We start from the raw sequence: 15,000 nt of genomic DNA, 5'->3' as shown, positions 1-15,000 counted from the left end.
TGTGTGTGTGCGTGAGAGTATATATATATATAATATAATATATATATATAATATATATATATATATACATAATATGTATATAATAGTATTGTATAATATATATATGTATAATATATAGTGTATATAATATGTATATATATATATAATATATATATATAATATAATATATATATATTATATATATATATATATATGTGTGGTTATGTATGGTGTGTATATATATATATATATGTGTGTGTGTATGTATGTGTGTTATATATATATATATATATGTGTATATATATGTATGTATATATATATATATATATAGTATATATATATATATATATATATATATATGACCTGCTACGCATTTCTTAAATCAGGGAGCACAGAAACAGCAAATGAGTGTGTGTGTGTGTGTATATGTGTGTACATGTGCGTGTGAGTGTGCACATGCGCGTCTATGTGCATGTGTAGTGCATGTGTGCGTGAGTGCATGTGTGTGCATATGCGTGCATGTGTGTGCCTGTGTCTAATGTGTCCTATAGGCATAGTCTATCTAGACTACGTTATCTAATGTGTTCACTAGGCACAGCCTGCCTAGGACTACCTTACCTAATGTCTCCTTTAAACATAGCCTATCTAGAACTATCTTACCTAATGTGTCTTTTGGACATAGCCTACCAAGGACTACATTATTTAATGTGTTCTTTAGGCATAGCCTACCTAGAACTAAATTACCGAATGTGTCTTTTAGACACAACCTATCAAAGACTACATTATCTAATGTCTTTTAGACATAGCCTACCAAGTACAACATCATCTAATTTGGCTTTGAGGCATAGTGTATCAAGGACTGCATTATCTAATGTGTTCCTTTGATATCATTATCTAGGACTGCATTGTCTATCCAAAGCTCAATTCAGGCCGAGTGTACCTGTGTCTGAAGAGAATATGAAGTACCAAGATAAAATACGTAGCTAGTTATTTCCTCTATGCAAGAGTGATAAGTAATGTGTGTGAAACAATCCATTCTTCGCATAACATATCTGGGATTACATTATGTGGTCTGTCATTAAAAACTAATATATCTAGGGTACATACGTACCCGTTCTGTTTTTTCATTCATAGGATGGATAGATAACCTTTCTTTACCGCGTAAATTACCCTACCACTGCTACCATCATCATCATCATCATCATCATCATCATCATCATCATAATGATCATCACTCTTTTATTGCTTGTTTTTTTTCGTGTTATCTGAAGCAGAAGGCATCTGTTACGTGATATAGCATCCGCCGCCACACCACTGCCCCACCCCCGTTATCACCATTACTGCCAGTAATAGCGGCAGCAGCAGCAGCACCACCACCACTACCACCACCACCACCACCACAATACAGACCATACTTTTAACGTGATATTTTATTATACTGCTGCCACCCACCCCCACCATCACCGCCACCATAATAGACGGCATTTCACTAATATGAGATCAATGTCATCATCATCCTTATCATCATAATCATCATCAACATCCTCATCATCATCCTCATCATCACCATTATCCTTATCATCACCATCGTTGTCATCATCATTGTCATCATTTATACCAACTCTACTACTACTGTTATCAACATAATTATCATTACCACCACCACCACCATCATCAACGCGTTAGTACTTGAAAAGTATCATAAAACCATTCCATTAGTTCTTCCATTCCCTTGAGTTTGCTCTCAACGAATCTTTGTTTCAGTTGGTTCATGTGTCTCTTGTATACACCTTTTCTACTTTTTACCAAGTATAGCATTTTCCTATGCGTTTGGTAATCACGCCATCTTCCCAACTCAGCTTTCCGTTCTTATATGTCCTCACAAATGTCTTTTGAAAAATCTTGCTGTATTTTCCTTTGCAATTTTTCTTTTCCTACCCGGTAGCAATTTGTCGAAGACTGATTTTACTTTCCTCGTAAATATCAGCTCCGCTGGTGACACATCTGTTGGTGTATATTTGGATTTGGTGTCACACGCTATACTCTTAAGAGTTGTTGTAGAGCTACCTCATCCGTGACTTCCTTGTTCGACTTTCTTAGGACTCTCTTGAACGTATCGACAAAGCTTTCCGTTTGTCCGTTAGATACGGGATGGTATGCGCCGTAGCTACATGTTCTACAGCGAACGTTTTACAGAACTTTTTGAATTCAAAAGACACAAATTGCATTCCATTCTCAGACACTATCGCGGCTGGGGTGCCAAATCTCGCAAACAGCTCATGTAAAAAGTTGTCACAGTTGAGGGGGTTGGTTTTTTAGACTTAAAAATTTCTGGCCATTTAGAAAAACTATCAACTACCACTAAGTAGTATGAACCATTTAAAGGGCCAGCAAATCGATATGTAGTCTCAACCACGGAGTATCTACTTTTGGTCAAGGATCACTTTTTATCGTCCGGAATTTTGCCACGAACGGTATATTCCATTTGGTTTAAAGTGTCGCACTTTGTTTTACTGCAATTTTTGCCTTTGTTTTCATGCAGCAACCCAGTTCATCCGAGAAAACAACTGGAAATAAATGTTTTATTTTTTTTTGTTTCAGCCCCTCAGCCTCTTTCGAACCTTCGATTGAACCAACAATGTTCCCTTTCAAAACACTTGTGGGCGTATTCCACAATTTGAATAGTTCCTTCTTTTTTGCTGTATGGTGCATAAATGTATCAGGGAGAGAGCCAGGTGGAATTCTGCTTTAAGTACCCCATATAACACTTCATAACTTGAGAATATTTGAGTCTCAATGTAGCCAACGTTGGGGTCCATTCTCGTTCCCATAGCCACTCCTGAGAACTGCTGGTAAAAATCACCCGCGAACGAGAAGCAGTTAAGTGAGAGGACAAGTTCGGCCAGACGAAGGAATGTGGATGTGTCAGGTAGGGGTTTGGGTCGAAGGTCAAGGAAATGTTGGAGTGCATGCAGCCGCTCTGTGCCGAATAGATTAATTGAAGTTTTAACACATACTTTTGTCGTTTTTATTTGATCACGAAATGTTACATTCCACACAAATTCACCGACAAAATACAATCTTTTACCCGTAACACCATGTGCTACATTTGTAAATTTACTTAATTTCGGCTTACCGATATGCTTCCAAGTATGTTCGTTCACAATAGTAATATCACTGTATTTTTACTCTGATATTTTTAATTTTCATATTTACGAATTTTCTTTTTGTTATATTACCATTTTCTTTCGACGACATACTGTTTATTCTTTTTTATTTGTTCCCATGTTCTGTCAACTTGGTTTTACAGTGCGTTTTTATGCGTCCATTTTTCTCACAACGGAAGCATTCCGCTTTCTTAAATAGACAGTCTTTCTTCAGGTGTAGCCCTCCACATGCAAAACATGTTTTTTTTTCCTGATTCTTGTCCTGTTTGTACTGCATTTTAGTACACACTTGTTTTCTATTCTGCCTATTTCACACTTGTTTCACTTGGGAGCATTCTTTGTGTTCAATTGTCTCTGTGTCGTGTCTTAAATTTACTATTCTGTTACACTCTTCTGACACTTGGTTTTATTATAGGTTACAGCTTGGTTTTATTCCAGCTTAGCGAGAATTTTTGTTCTTACTTTTGCATCTTTATCTGCAGTTAGTCCCTGAGTAAATATCAGGCACTTGAACATATCTGGCGTTAATTCGTCCAGTTTGAACTTATCACATTATCTGTTAACTCTACCAGCATATGTGATGTAGTCCTCCTCGTTGCTCTTTTCTAGGTTCAAATATTTCCAACGTGTATTGAACAACGAGCTTTTCTAACTAAAAATTTTACAATATGTCTAGTGTATCTTTAAAATTTATGTCACGGTTTTTCGGGAGTACGTAATTGTTGTAATGCTCATGTTCTCCTGCTGCCAGTTTTCTTAGGATTAGACGCGGTTTCATGTCGTCGTCCCAATCTTTGCACTCTTTATTGAAGATTTGTTCGTATCTTCTATAGTAAGCCTCAAAGGTAACTCCTTCGTCTGGTTTGTACTTAAACTCTGTTATCGAGTTCGCAACATAATCTGGCGAGAACATTTTTTCCTGATGACTGTAGCATTTATTGTGGTAATAGTAATTGTTATTGTTGCTTCTGCTGTTGTTTTTGTAGTTGTAGCTGCCGCTGTTGTTGTTCTTTTTGTTGTTGTTGCTGCTGTTTTTGCAATTCGAGCAAACCGGCCAACAAATCTTCCATAATTCGCACAAAAGACTTTTCTGAATTTGTTTAATCCTCGCGAGTCTGTTAATTCCTCGTCGCCACTGTTGTAATCCTCTGTCGTCGAATTGTTATAACGTCCAGTTCAGTTCAGTATAGCAATATAGTAGTTAGACCAGTCAAGACACGACTAAGAACGTCTACTTCGTACTCTCTCCCTATACTGACCGTTGTCACCTTATTTATAGCGACTAGTTCATACCACTCGTCACGCGGGACGGGTGTACCATTATTACAATAATTCCCTTAATAAAAACTCAGGACAAAACTTGGCTAGAACTTGGAATGCCTTCTACGATGTAGTACGGAACTTCATAGGGGACAGGAAAGCTGACAGCTACCAAGAGATTGTAGAGGAGCTGATCGTGAATTTCAAAGCACTTGGATGTAGAATGAGCATTAACTTGCACTACTTACACAGTCATTTGGGTGAGTTTCCAGAGGGCTTGGATGATGTTAGCGAAGAACAAGGCAAACCCTTTCATGAAGATGTAAAAGTAATGGAAGAGCGCTCCCAAGGCCGATGGGACTCAAACATGTTGGCAGATTACTGCTGGAGCTTGATGAGAGACATTCCAGAAGCTGTGCAAAGGAGATTGTCAAAAACAAAAAACAAGAACAAAAGGAAGCTCTTGCAGAAATAAGATGATCAGAATGAATGAACAAAATGAATAGGAGTGGCTGTGTGGTAAGTAGCTTGCTAACCAACCACATGGTTCCGGGTTCAGTCCCACTGCGTGGCGCCTTGGGCAAGTGTCTTCTACTATAGCCTCGGGCCGACCAATGCCTTGTGAGTGGATTTGGTAGACGGAAACTGAAAGAAGCCTGTCGTATATATGTATATATATATATGTATGTGTGTATGTTTGTGTGTCTGTGTTTGTCCCCCTAGCATTGCTTGACAACCGATGCTGGTGTGTTTACGTCCCCGTCACTTAGCGGTTCGGCAAAAAGAGACCGATAGAATAAGTACTGGGCTTACAAAGAATAAGTCCCGGGGTCGATTTGCTCGACTAAAGGCGGTGCTTCAGCATGGCCGCAGTCAAATGACTGAAACAAGTATTTGAGAAAAAAGAGAAAGAGAGATTTTGTATTCGTATTTTGTTATCACCAAGCTTAATTCTTACACGCTAATGTGCATTTGCCCCATAACTTTGTGCTTTGATTTATTACATTAAAAAAGATGTATTGTCTATTAAAATTGCATTTACGTATGTTTAATTCTTCCTTTATGAGCATTAAGTAACTGTTTCTATCAAAACTAAAGATTTTGTATCTCAAAAATCTGATGTGATAGACAAAGTTTGATACGAGATTGGGATTCAGCACCCCAAAATTAACTAAAAACCGTTGATAAACATTGTGCCAGAAAATGTGTTGACCAGTGTAATATTTCAGTAACAAGAAAAAATAAACAAAATAAACAAAGAAAAAGAAACAGCAGCCAAGAATACACTGTGTCTAGTTATTAGTTTTACACTGTAAGGAATAGACAGGTGTGCATTCGACGTTTTGGACAATGGTCCTTCATCAAGCGAGGAAGGTAAACAATTATTTTGAGGGGAGAAGAGCAATGTGATACATGTGCTTTAATTAGCGTTTTGAACGGTATGAAGGTAAAAATGAGTGAAGAAAAGAGGAGGAAATTGTCAAGTGAGAGCAGATAGGGTAAGTGAAACGTAACTAAAAAGAGATTGTTTGATGTGTTTTCTGTGTGTGTGTATATATATATATATATATATATATATGTGTGTGTGTGTGTGTGTGTGTGTGTGTGTCTGTGTCTGTGCGCATGTGTATGTATAAAGGATGGGAGTGGGATTAGACTACAAATGAGCACTTGTAATCCACACTCACTCCCACCCTTCACACACATTCAGAGACTACACACTTCATTTACAACAATATCTTTACGGGGATCGCTAAAAAGTTCCTGGTTTTAAGGGTATCGTGGAAAGCCTGACTTCCAATTTTTTTTTACAGGGCTTAGAAAATCTGAAGGACTGATGCAATAAGTGTGTGAATCTGAAAGGGGAATACGTTGAATAAAATCGTAATTAACTAATCCTCCTATATTATTTCCTTTTATTTTACATTATGTCATACAGCATATTTTTATGGTTACGACGACCTACACGTTTTGCACTGCACAGAATATGAGGAGTTGCATATGCAACATCCTCAAAATTTATTTCCTTTTATTCTATGGTATATCATGCAGCATAATTTTATGGTTATGACGACCTACAAGTATTTCAGCTGCATTTATTATATATACAATTGCATATATATTTCTTTACTGCCCACAAGGGGCTAAACATAGAGGGGACGAACAAGGACAGACAAAGGGATTAAGTCGATTACATCGACCCCAGTGCGTAACTGGTACTTTATTTATCGACCCCGAAAGGATGAAAGGCAAAGTCAACCCCGGCGGAATTTGAACTCAGAACGTAACGGCAGACGAAATACAGCTACGCATTTAGCCTGGCGTGCTAACGTTTCTGCCAGTTCGCCGCCTTTAGTTGCATATGCAACCGGGTATAATTTTCTGTACAGCTTCGTTCAGGGTTTTTCAATCAGCTCGGCTCGGAGCGAACTAGAAAGATACAGAAAAAGTTAGTCAAGCTCTTTAAAGGCATAGAGTTATTCATCTCAATAGAAGATGAATACACCGTTGTCAACTTCTTAGATATCACATTAGATCTAAGTACTGGCTTATTCAAACCATACCACAAAGCTAACGACAACCTAAAATACATAAACTCCAGAAATTGTTCACAACGTAACGGTAAATAAAAGCTAATGCAAATATGATCTATATTTTTCTGTCATTTATTCTTGGGACTATAAATTAACCAACACGCAGCTTTCTCTACTTACCAAGCTTTATACCAATCATAGCCATAACGTCCTGATAACAGAAATAACACTTATAGCGACAATTCAGCAGTTACATCTGGTAAAACCAGATGCTTCTCATAAACTTAATTCGACCATGACATTTGGTGACCCCGGGAGAAAACAAACCACGCAGATCCGTACAATTGATAAAGAAACGAACTGTACAGCCCTGATACATTTGGAGACAGCAACCTAACAACGCAACACTGATACAGCTATTACAATTGGTAATTCCTAGAAGACATAGACCACGCAGTCCTTTGTAAGCATATTCAGGGTAGACACATTCGACCTCACCTGTTTCACTGATACAAATAGCCGCAAAATACGAGCAAAACAAAAACCTGTTCTCAGTATTTAAGGAAGCTGACAAATACAAACAAGAAATCATACTACCTAACAAATATGAAGAAGAAACAACAAAAGCTATAAAACAATTGAAAACCAAACTTGTATTTACCTATTTCTTTACTACCCACAAGGGGCTAAACACAGAGAGGACAAACAAGAAAAGACGAACGTATTAAGTCGATAATATCGACCCCAGTGCGTTACTGGTACTTAATTTATCGACCCCGAAAGTATGAAAGGCAAAGTCTACCTCGGCGGAATTTGAACTCAGAACGTAACGGCAGACGAAATACTGCTAAGCATTTCGCCCGGCGTGCTAACGTTTCTGCCAGCTCGCAGAGCATCGCTTTCTTCTGTCACCACCTTCCTCTTCGGGCAGAACACAAGACGATTCTATAAATATAAATAAATAATCTCTTTCGCCAGGCTGAAATTTAGTAGGAGGGACAATATAAACGATGAAAAAACCCCATCAAGACACTGTTCCAGCATGGCCGCAGTTCCTTTAATGAAACTTCTCAAATGGTACAGTATAATTAGCGCTTGTATTATTTCCAAAACATATGTTCTTTGTAAGGGGCTGGAATTCGTTTAATGTCGCCAAAGCACTTTTCAGTTAATTAGGTTAAGTTTTGCTTATTTTATTGCAATTCTGAGTGTCGTTTGACAGCTGGAATGTGAATCACTTACGCAAGGTAAAAGTGAAAGGAACATAACGATTAAATATTGAAACCAAAAATAGCGGGAGAATGTAAAAATATATGAATCATGGACATATTAGACGCGCTACAATTTCAATAGCGCATATTCAGCGAGGAAAAGTGGTTTGGGGGCGTTAAAGCGTGTAAGATTCAAAGCAATCTAATAGTATATTTACCACAACACTAATTCATAAACATTACAAAAGTACTTTAGCTATGAAAGAAAATATCACTTTATGTAAAAAAAAATAGTAGTGCAGCTGAATTTAGAGCAAATGACGGTAGTGAAAATGTTATTATGACAATTCCACAAGTTATAATAATTGATCCTTTCTTATTTTGATACAAGACCAGCGAATTTTAGGGACGGGGAAGTCGATTACATCAACCCCCAGTGCTCAAACTGGAACTCATGTCATTTAATAATAATAATAATAATAATAATAATAATAATAATAATAATAATAATAATAATAATAATAATAATATAATAATATAATAATAATAATAATAATAATAATAATAATAATAATAATAACGAAAAAAGCGCACGAGCAATTGGCTGATAGGTAGGAGGAGAAACCTCTGCACGGCAAATATGTGGCCCGTAGCAAACAAGCTGATGTCGACCAGAAGCAAACCCATCAGTGGCTACGGAGCTCAGGGCTAAAAGCAGAGAGCGAAGGTTTCATCCTGGCTGCTCAAGATCAAAGCCTATTAACCCGGAACTACCAGGCCAATGTAATGAAAAATGGAGCAGACCCAAAATGCCGATTCTGCAATGACATGATTGAAACAGTGGACCACCTAATCTCTGGATGTAAAGTCTTAGCACCAGTGGAGTATAAATTAAGACATGACAGAGTTGGCCAATATCTACACTGGCTAATAAGTCGGCATTACAATATCAAAACTGCCGACAAGTGGTATAATCACCACCCTGAAGCTGTAACTGAAGGAGAAAGTGTAACGATTCTGTGGGACTTTCCAGTACATACAGACCGAACCATCAAAGCCAATAAACCAGATATTGTTGTGAAAGACAAAAACAATAAAGTTTGCTTATTGATCGACATGAGCATCCCCTGTGATCATAATATTTCGGCGAAAGAGTTTGACAAGCTCAGAAAATATAAAGACCTGCTCATTGAAATTGAGAAAATGTGGCATCTCAAGGCGGTTACAATACCAGTGATCGTAGGAGCACTAGGAATGATCAAGAAGGGAACCAAAAATTATATGAGAATGATCCCTGGCTTACCATCCCTGCAAGAAGTGCAAAAGATTGTCTTAACTGGTACATCACACGTATTGAGAAGAGCATTGTCGCTGTGAGAACTATTACTACCCATGTAGTAATAGTTTTTTTAACTTAAAAAAAAAATGAACGAACTATTGAGTTTAGTTTAATGGTCTACCAATGTATACTATGAGTTTCTTTGCCCTAGGAGTCGGGAAGACACTCGGCAAGGAATGGAAGCAAATTTGAAAGAAAAAGATAATAATAATGATAATAATAATATAATAATAATAATAATAATAATAATAATAATAATAATAATAATAATAGAAATTCAGAAGATAGTGCTTATGGGAACTGCCCATATCCTACGCAAAATACACACTAGAAAAGGTCACAGAAAACGAGAAAGCAACAATACTATGTGATATGCCAATACACACAGATAAAGAAAGTAAGGCCAATAGGCCAGATCATGAAGGAAAAAAATACTTTCTAATTGATGTATCAATACCAGCAGATGACAACGTTTCTCTAAAGGAAATGGAGAAATGTTCAAAATACAAAGACCTGGAAACAGAGATAACTCAAATGTGGAATCTAAAAACAGAAACAATTCCTATCATAGTAGGCGCATTAGATATGATAAAAAAATATTCAGACAAATACATAACAAAAAACACCAGGTTTTACAAATATATATAACAAACAGAAAATTGCACTACTGGGCACTGCACACATCCTACGCAAAACACTCTCAATACAGTGACCATAAGAGCATCACAACAAACTACAGCACATACCCAAGGCACGCGGAGCTGCGCTCGGTAGTGAAGTGAAAGCACGTTATAAAAATAAAACTACTGAATAATAATAATAATAATAATAATAATAATAATAATAATAATAATAATAATAATATTATTATTATTATTATTATTATTATTATTATATTATTATTATTATTATTATTATTATTATTTTTATTATAATGCGCTGACAAGTACTGTCCTATGTCCTTAGAAAGACCCTATCGATTTAAATATCTCTGTTGTATTACATGAAGATATTTCGCTACTGCCGCTGCCACTTCCCCTCCCCAAGCCTTCAGTCATACTGTAACATCTTTTATCCTTCACTCGCCCTAGGACACTGGGTGTGTCTTAACAAGTGAATATAACAAACATGCAGATTAAAAGTAAATAATAATAATAATAATAATCATAATAATCATAATAATAATGAATACTTGCCATTACATTTTTAATCAATCATTTTGTTGCACAATGCGTCTCCATCTTTCCTTTAACTTGAATTAAGGTGCCGGGGAGGGTAAGTCGAAAGGTAAGCTACTATAAATCGGCACGAACTTTCCAGACAACCCAATATTTATGTGAAGTAAAAGTGGAAAGAAAGTAACATAATTAAAAACTGAAACCAAAAATAATGGGAGAATGTAAAAATATATCGTATTTGATGGCATAAAAAGATACATGGTCATATTAGACGCACTCCAATTTCAACAGCGCCATATTTAGGGAAATTAGAGTTTACAGTGCGTTAAAGCGTGTAATATTTAAAACAATCTACTAGTAAGAGTACAAAGCATTTCAAAAGTACATCAGCTATAGAAGAAAGCATTACTGTATATAAAAAGTAATTTAGCAGTACAACTGAACATAAAGCAAGAAATCACCAAGGGTTTCTTTCTACTCTAGGCACATGGCCTGAAATTTTGGGGGAGGGGGGCCAGTCGTTTAGATCGACCCCAATACGCAGTTGGTTCTTAATTTATCGACCCTGAAAGGATGAAATGCAAAGTCGACCTTTGCGGAATTTGAACTCGGAACGTAAACACAGACGAAATACTCCTAAGCATTTCGCCCGGCGTGCTAACGTTTCTTATTTCTTTACTACCCAAAAGGGGCTAAACATAGAGGGGACAAACAAGGACAGACAAACGGATCAAGTCAATTGCATCGAGACCAGTGTGTAACTGGTACTTAATTTATCGACCCCGAAAGGATGAAAGGCAAAGTCGACCTCGGCGGAATTTGAACTCAGAACGTAGCGGCAGACGAAATACTGCTAAGCATTTCGCCCGGCGTGCTAACGTTTCTGCCAGCTCGACGCCTTACGACAGTGAAAATATTGATACGACAACTCATTTCACATTACAATAATGTTTTTCTAAATTTTTGCATAAGGCCAACGATTTTGATAGGAAGGGCAAATCAATCACATCGACTCCACTGCTCAACAGGTACTTATTTTATCGACCCCGAAACGATGAAAGAATAAACAGCAGTGTCATCGAAACTTAGAACTTAACGCTGGATATATAGCACAAGTAATAAAAGCAACGTTTATCTATAGAGTCAGGCTAATTTGAAGAGACCGTCTGGATTAAAATTAATCTGTAGTTGAGCATCAACGGGAAAAATTATCTTATGGAAACTCAGATTCGCTTCAAGGACCCAAGATGATGTTTTGAAAGACTTTTTTTTTCTATGGAAAAGAGATTACATTTTATATTGTACTATACCATCAAATACTGTAAGCCGACTTTCTGAATTACTAACGAGTAAGTATTTAAAAACTGATCGATCATGTTGTTACCCTATACTTAATGTAATATTTTGGATTACTTTTAAAGTGCTTTCATGATATTCATATTTTAAAGATCGCAGGTCCTTTTTTTTTCCACCAATAAATTAAGAAAAAATACATCTTTTATCTGTTATTAGACTGCGGCCATGCTGGAGCACCACCTCGAAGAATTTTAGTCAATGTAAACACATTAACACTGGTTATATATATATATATATATATATATATATATATGCAACAGACTTCTTTCAATTTCCATCTACCAAATCCACTCACAAGGCTTTGGTTGACCCGAGACTATAGTAGAAGACACTTGCTCAAGATGCCACGCAGTGGGACTGAACCCAGAACCACGTAGTTGTGAAGAAAACTTTTTACCACTCAGTCAGGCCTACATGTTGACTTTTTTTTCCCATTTCATCTTTAATAATCGTTTCAAATTTTTGCCACAAGGGCAGCTTGGGGGAGGTGGAGATGAATCGGTCACATCGATCCCAGTGTTCAACTGGTACTTACTTTATCGACCCCCGAGAGGATGAAAGGCAAAGTCGACCTCGGCGGAATTTCGAGTCAGAACGTATCGACGGGCAAAGTACCGCTAAGCATTTCGTCCAGCACACAAACGATTCTGCCAGCTTGCCGCCTTCATTTCACTTGTCCCCTTGTGGGAAGTAAAAAAAAAAATCGCCTTCATTTCACTTGTCCCCTTGTGGGAAGTAAAAAAAAAATCGCCTTCATTTCACTTGTCCCCTTGTGGGAAGTAAAAGAAAAAATCGCCTTCATTTCATATATAATAATAACATATAACGTTTCATCTTATGAAAATACAATTTATTTCAATTTACATGTGTTTACACAAGAAGCTCTTTATCATATTTGGGAACTACATTGCAAAGTTGTCAAAAAATTATGTATAGACACAGGAGTGGCTGTGCGGTATGTAGCTTACCGCATGGTTCCGGGTTCAGTCCCACTGCGTGGCGCCTTGGACAAGTGTCTTCTACTATAGCCTCGGGCCGACCAGAGCCTTGAGTGGATTTGGTAGACGGAAACTGAAAGAAGCCTGTCGTATATATATATATATATATATATATATATATATATATATATATATGTGGTGTGTGTGTGTGTGTGTGTGTGTGTGTGTGTGTGTGTGTGTGCGTGTGTGTGTGTGTGTGTGTGTGTGTGTGTGTATGTTTGTGTATCTGTGTTTGTCCTCCCAACATCGTTTGACAACCGATGCTGGTGTGTTTACGTCCCCGTAACCTAGCAGTTCAGCAAAAAGAGACCGATAGAATAAGTACTAGGCTTACAAAGAATAAGTCCCGGAGTCGATTTGCTCGACTAAAGGCCGTGCTTCAGCATGGCCGCAGTCAAATGACTGAAACAAGTAAAAGAGTAAAAGAGTAAAGAGTACTGTATTACATTAGTTCGAGTGTGCATGGCTTGCTTATTCGTTTTCCTATTTTCAGGGAAGCAAAGTTAAATTTTCTATTCTCACTTATTGGTTGTCTCAGTCTAAATTTCGCCGTTTCGCTCCATTTATACCGTAATGAAGACATTCCATACAAATAATGTATGTCGTGGTTTGAGTGAACCTGCTATAGAACGCTCCTTTTTACTACAGAAATATAGAAATTGGTGGTTAATTACGCGTGTCGTTGAAGTTGAAGTAGTAGTAGTAGTAGTAGTAGTAGTAGTAGTAGTAGTAGCAGCAGCAGCAGTCGATGTCGTTGTTCTTCTTTCTTCTCCCAATCAGGACTCACACCATTAGCCACAAAGAATAATATCTAACTCGAGCCGACTCTAAGCTACTAAAAATGCGCATGGCAACTCGAAGATCCACCCACCACACGGTAGACTGGCGGTTGCACGGGCGCGAAAGCTACGTTGTTATTCTCATTCCGTAAACGGTGGCTTTTAACGGGTGGAGAGCTGAACCATCCTGGTGTATAGAGGATTCGCAATTTAGACTAGGGTCTGAAAGTTTACAACATCATAGTGGGTTACACCATGGATCCTCTGCTTTGTGGCAGAAGTATGAAGAAGAGTGAGAGAAAGTTGTGGTGAAAGAGTACAGCCGGAGCCTCGTGGAGCTTAGGTGTTTTTGCTCAATAAACACTCACAATTCCCAGTCTGGGAATCGAAACAGCGTCCTTACGACCGAGAGTCCGCTTCCCTAATCACTGGGTCATTGCGCCTCCACTAGTTGTTGTTGCTGCTGATTTTGTTGTAGCTTACACTATTGTTGTTGAAAGGTCGTCTGGATGTTGGTATAAAAGTAATTATGTCTTTGTAACCTGCCCTATAAAGGACCTCATAGTACTGAGCATGTTGCCTAAAGATATTTTCATTTGCTGACAAATGTGAAATTTTAGTAGAGACCCCTGAGATCTCTTATACGACAAATTTTATCATACTTCTCATGTGATTGGAGTAGCTGTTTACGTAAAGATTATAATCTGGCTTGTAGCATGGATAAAATAACCCTAGGTTACGGTCCAGGGTGAAATCGAGGCAGTTGGCCGTCTTAAAGTTATTTTCCACTGCAATTCCTAGTTAATAATTGCTAAAAATATTACGTAATAGCTTCCTAGGCCTTTCATTGCAAACCTCACCAGTGGTCGTAATTATAAGCAATGAATCATCCCGATTCAAACCACCCGAGTGATCAGGAAAACTATCCTGTAAACTGGGCAATAAATATTTTTGGACCAAGTCGGTGGATTTCTTTGTAATATCAAAATTCTTAGTTCTGTTTTTCCTGGCTCATAATTTTCCATCAAACTATAACTGAGCGCCAAGCATTTAGAATAATGCCAATATTCCTACATGTTAAGGCTGAAATTTTCATTGTGAAAATTAGGGCCTTATTTAGTAATGCTGGAGATATACAGAAGTAAGCAGTCTCAATATGGAAGTGCATAACCTGTACTTACGTATGTATTGATTCACAT

General features: G+C 37.5%; 2 protein-coding genes across 2 annotated transcripts in view; one reads left to right on the top strand and one right to left on the bottom strand.

The window, feature by feature from the left end:
• LOC115219671 (monocarboxylate transporter 5-like) overlaps positions 1–15,000 on the bottom strand; it is a 101,682-nt gene that overhangs the window by 78,876 nt on the left and 7,806 nt on the right. The gene's annotated exons all lie outside the window — the stretch shown is intronic.
• The window catches only part of LOC115219670 (monocarboxylate transporter 5-like), a 44,181-nt gene continuing 40,627 nt past the window's right edge, over positions 11,447–15,000 (top strand). The window contains exon 1 of the mRNA XM_029789846.2: positions 11,447–12,017. The gene's annotated coding sequence lies outside the window, so the exon portion shown is untranslated. The remainder of the gene's footprint in view (positions 12,018–15,000) is intronic.

This window comes from Octopus sinensis, linkage group LG15 (genome assembly GCF_006345805.1).
Source record: "Octopus sinensis linkage group LG15, ASM634580v1, whole genome shotgun sequence".
NCBI classification, from domain to species: Eukaryota; Metazoa; Mollusca; class Cephalopoda; order Octopoda; family Octopodidae; genus Octopus; species Octopus sinensis.
Note: the sequence above shows the minus strand (reverse complement) of the source record. Positions and strands in the feature narration are given on the sequence as shown.